We start from the raw sequence: 6,000 nt of genomic DNA, 5'->3' as shown, positions 1-6,000 counted from the left end.
AACATGCTGATTTCATAAGTTTTTTTGTTTCATGATTCTCTGTGGGAAGACGAATCTCTAAACTGCATACAGTACTTTGAGTCTTTGACAATATGATATTTAAAATAGGAAGTGTGGAGTTTGTAAGTATGACATCAGATTATTGTAAAATTATAGAAGGACATTTTGGAATGTTGAAATAAATTTGAAACTTTTTGAGCAATCTCTGACAAACCTTTCTAAAAGCCTGTGCTATCTCTGTATTCTGTGTGACATTTGTACCAGTATGCATCACTGACAGTTACTTATATCATTTACTGCTTATCAAGCAAGTGTGTGTTGAACTGCACCTACTAACAGATGCCAACTGAGCAGTTGAGAACAAGTGCAGGCAACCATGAAATAAACCAAGACAACTTCACTTAATTGTAAATTACAAGCAATGTTTCCAACCTCTGAACATCTGTTTCATCCTGAAGTGTAGTGAGAATTAAATTACCTTAAAGAACAGAATACTACAGGAGATAGGAGCAGGGCTAGGCCGTTTGGCCTGTCATGCCTATTCTACCATTCAAAATTATGGCTGACTTTTTACATCCAGTTCAGCTTTCTGGCTAATCACCGTGTCCATTGATTCTATTATTGACAATTTATGATTTTCAAGGCAAGTATAGCAAAGTGCATGCATTGTGTTCTACAAACGTTTGTACTTCTGAAATGATATTCGAACAGTTTCACCGAAGCTGTGTTTTAGAAATAAACTGTTCAATCAAACGCTATTGAGCTATTATATCAAGCCCTTTGTGATATAATGATATAAGGATGAATATATAGGCTATGAACCCCTGATAGCTCTTGTGTCGTTCTAAAATAGAGGAGGAAATGCAAGTCTACTTAGATACTCCATGGCTACTTAATGTCATTCCAAAATAGGATTGGCAGGATAGGTCACCTTTCAGGATAAAAGATGTTTGGTTCAGGGGAAGAAAGTGGATGAATTCAGAAATTGAATGCCACTCTCCATTTGCTCAGAAGCTGCGAATGGATCAATAGAATCCATAGTTCAAACATTACAGTCTAAAAGAAGCATCAGGCTATATTGAATATCAAAGGATCATGACTTATATTTAAAAATCCATCAGCTTAAATCAGGTCGTATAATTCAACAACAAATGTTCAGATTTCTGGCATCTCCAGTCAATCTGCACTTACACTGAAGTGTTGTATTGGGTACATCCGTTCTAACTTCACTGGTTTTGAGCAAGAGTTTAGCAAAGGCAGATTATTTCACTTTTGAGTCCATATTCTTTAATTCAGTAAAATTGTCATACCAGAGAAAAGGAAATCAGCAGATTAATCACATTTCAGGATTGAAACTTTCTGGACAAAATCTTTCTGCAGTATCTCAGATCTGTAAAGCTCCATGTTCTTCCATCCCTGGGATTAGTCATTTATAAATCACACATAACTAAATCTCCTGTTATGGGCTAAAGCCACAGAATATTAGTAATGCACGTGAGATAACTCCAAGTAAGAGCATTTTAATGTGGACATCTATATTTTCACAGTTTATCCCAAAGCAAGGCCTCTGCTTAAGATTAACATTTTAGTTTGATTGTTATTGCAACCAATTTTCAGTGGGCACATCAAATTTATACTTAAAGGTTGGATATAGATTCAGTCAATTCTTGAAAAATAATGACCTGGCTGTCTAATTTTGTATTATTACAATCAAGATTGCACATTTATTTTCAAAGTTCTACTAGTTTATCCTCATGCATGAATACATGCCAAATTCTATGATGATTTAAGACATATTAATGATACTAATGAGCACCTTACTATGATTTGCAATTTTGACTATCAAGTGCTGGAAATATTAAGAGTTTCTCAATAATTCTTAATCTGTATGAGAAGTAATTCATCCAAAAGATTAATAACTATAGCTGTATTCCTACTCAATATTTAAACTATCTGGAATTTCTACATTCACATTCTGTAAGTCTTGTGTCTCTGTGAGCTGATACATTAAAAGCTATAAATATGAATTGGAGAACTGATATATATTTTCTAATTTTCAACTTATTTTAATATCATTGATGTTCTATGAGGTAATAAACCAATAATTTGCAATTATGAAGTGTATTACTGATATACTTTGCATTTTGGCCATTGATCTTTTTAAGCAGTTTAGGATAATCATCATATTAGATATTCAGTATAGTCGATCTTCTATAGTACAGAACAGAAATTCAGCTGAGTTCTCTTGCTTCAATGATGAGTTCAACATACTTTAAAAAATAAGTTTTTGCATACAATGCTTCTTTGGCACTATTACCTGTGAAATTATTTGGAAGCATCTATTAACTGACAATCACTCTGAGAACAATCATATTTTATATATACCACATTTGAATTCATCCCTACATGGTGTGACTTATTGTCCCTACCTTTGTGTCCAGATGTAACATTCTACAGAAGCAATTAACAAGTCAATGCATTTGGTTGATTTGATTTCACTTTATTTGCCAGTGATACACGGGTGAATCCACGCCACCTACCTGCTCAATTGCTGCAAATCAACACCCTCTAGACTTCTAAACATCATACAGCTCTCTAATAATTCTCCAAATGCTTTTGTCATCTTAGTCCCAATACCTGATGAGTGTTCTCATGGCTCCCCAATCACAAATCTTAAAGATCTAATTCAACTGCAAACCCAGAAGATCTAATCAAGCCCAGACCTCATCCCTTGAGGAACTAAAGCTTCTTCAACACTCTTCAGTACCATTCTACAATCCCCCTGATCACTTAACACAATTGCCCACTGCCTCATCCTACAAACAATCATAAAGCTCTTGCTCTATTTGCTTAGGGTGTCCTCCAATCATCACTCAACACCCTCCTCATTTCCCACAACAACAAACGTCACCACCACAGACTCTACCTTGATGTCCATCTTCGTAGGTTATGATTGGTTCTGGGAACATCAGGGCTTCCTGTCAAATGGCCCATTTTCAGATGCAAAATTATGCATTACTTTTTGTGTCATACAACAATTATGAGGGAATCATTTATTTCCTTCAGGGAAGAACATGTGCAGTCTGGTCTATATATGGTTGATACTTTTGTGTTTTCACAGTTCCCAGGGAATTTAAGGATGAGCAATAAATGCTGGTAGAGCCACTGATGTCACCAGATTTCTGTAAATTTCTAGAGACTTACGTTGGAGAGCATTCTATGGTTACATCACAGCCTGGTATGGTGGCTCCAATGTACAAGAAGGCAGGTGCTGAAAAGGGTTGTAGATTCAACCAGTTTCATCACAGACACAATGCTCTCAGCATCTTCAAGAAACAGTTCTCAGGACTGTGGCATCTGGGACTTGCCCTCTTCTCATTACTATCATCAGGGAGGCAATACAAGAGACAGAAGGCCTACACTCGACAACTCAGGGACAGCTTCACAAGACCACAAGACAAAGGAGCAGAAGTAGGCCATTCGGCCCATCGAGTCTGCTCCGCACCTCCCCCATGAGCTAAACTATTCACCCATCTAGTTCCAATTTGAGAGATTTTTCCCCGTATCCCTTGATACCCTGACTAATTAGATAACTGTCAATCTCCTCCTTAAACACCCTCAATGATCGGGCCTCCATAGCTGTATGTGGCAACGAATTCCACAAATCCACGACCCTCTGGCTAAAAAAATTTTTCCTCATCTCTGTTTTAACCGGGTACCCTCTAATTCTAAGACTATGGCCTCTTGTCCTAGACTCACCCATCAAGGGAAACAACCTTTCCACACCTACTCTGTCCAACCATTTCAACATTCGAAATGTTTCTATGAGATCCCCTCTCATTCTTCTATACTCTAATGAATACAATCCAAGAGCTGACAAACGCTCCTCATATGTTAGCCCCTGCATTCCAGGAATCATCCTCGTAAATCTTCTCTGAACTCTCTCCAACATCAGTACGTCCTTTCTAAGATAGGGGGCCCAAAACTGCACACAGTATTCCATATGACGTCTCACTAATGTCCCATAGAGCCTCATCAACACCTCCTTACTCTTATACACTATTCCTCTTGAAATGAATGCCAACATAGTATTCGTTTTCCTTACTGCCGATCCAACTGGGTGGTTAACCTTTAAGGTATCCTGCACAAGGACCCCCAAGTCCCTTTGCACTTCCGATTTTTGAATTTTCTCCCCATCTAAATAATAATCTGCCTGATTATTCCTTCTTCCGAAATGTACAACCGTACATTTGTCAACGTTGTATCGCATCTGCCATTTCTTTGCCCACTCTCCTAAACTGACTAAGTCTCTCTGCAACCTTTCCGTTCCTTCAACATTTCCTGCTCCTCCACCTATCTTGGTGTCATCCGCAAACTTAGCCACAAAACCATTTAATCCATAATCCAAATCATCGATATACATCGTAAAAAGAAGCGGCCCCAACACCGACCCCTGCGGAACACCACTAGTAACCAGCAACCAATCAGAATAGGATCCCTTTATTCCCACCCTTTGCTTTCTGCCTATCAGCCAATGTTCCACCCATTTCAATATCTTTCCTATAATTCCATGGGCTCTCATCTTATTAAGCAGCCTCATATGCGACACCTCATCGAAGGCCTTTTGAAAATCCAAATACACAACATCCACAGCCTCTCCCTTGTCTATCTTATTCGAGATTACCTCAAAAAATTCCAATAGGTTAGTGAGACAGGATCTTCCCTTCATGAAACCATGCTGGCTTCGGTCTATCTTATCATGCACCTCAAGGTATTTCATAACCTCGTCCTTAAGGATTGACTCCAATATCTTTCCAACTACCGATGTCAGACTAATAGGTCTGTAATTTTCTTTTTGTTACCTCCTTCCTTTCTTAAATAACGGAACTACATTTGCAACCATCCAGTCCTCCGGAACCATGCCAGAGTCTATTGATTCCTGGAAGATCATTTCCAATGCTTCCACAATCTCCAAAGCCATCTCCTTCAGAACCCTTGGGTGCACCTCATCCGGACCGGGAGACTTATCTATTCTTAGTCCACTTAGCTTCCCAAGCACTTTCTCTCTAGTAGTCTTGACTGTACCTAATTCTATTCCCTGATACCTCTGGCTATCAGGTATATTCCTCATGTCTTCCACTGTGAAGACTGATGCAAAATACTCATTCAGTTCCTCCACCATCTCTTTGTTATCCATTATAATTTCTCCAGCATCATTTTCAATCTGTCCCGTATCTACCCTTGTCACTATTTTACTCTTCATATATTTAAAAAAAACTCTTAGTATACTTCTTTATGTTAATCGCCAACTTCCTTTCATAATTCATCTTTTCTTTCCTAATGACTTTCTTAGTTTCCATCTGTAAGTTTTTAAAAGTCTTCCAGGCCTCATTTTCCCACTAATTTTTGCTTCCTTGTAGGCTGTTTCTTTTGCTTTTATTTTTGCCTTAACCTCTCTCGTTAGCCACATTTGTGCCATTTTTCTATTCATGATTTTCTTTTTTCTTGTAATATATTTTTCCTGCATTTTCCTTATTTCTTGTAGGAATTTCATCCAATTCTGCTCTGCCGTCCCTCCATTTAGTTTACTTTTCCAATCAACTTGGGCCAGTTCCTCTCTTTCCCCTCTTCTTCCTCTCTGTCTTCAAATTTTTGAATGGTCCATGAATCTAGGAACACAACTGCATTATTTCTTTATTTTTGCACTCTTTATTTATTTTGCAGTTTATGGTGTTTTTATACCGTACTGCTGCTGCAAAATAATAAACTTCACATCCTATAAGAAAGTGTTAATAAAACAGGTTGTGGATCCGATGTCCATGTCACATGAATGACATAAAAACAAATTATACTTAGCATGTCGAACTGTAGGTCAAATATATTTCTATGCATGTATTTTATGTCAGTCGTTGAAGTGCCTGTGATGAACGTGACACTAGAAGTACATTAGTGTCCTATCAATGCATCTGCATTGTGATTGCAACGGGGAATCAATAATTT

Source organism: Mobula hypostoma, chromosome 5 (assembly GCF_963921235.1).
Source record: "Mobula hypostoma chromosome 5, sMobHyp1.1, whole genome shotgun sequence".
NCBI lineage: Eukaryota > Metazoa > Chordata > Chondrichthyes > Myliobatiformes > Myliobatidae > Mobula > Mobula hypostoma.
The sequence above is the reverse complement of the archived record's forward strand: the minus strand, read 5'-3'. Positions refer to the sequence as shown.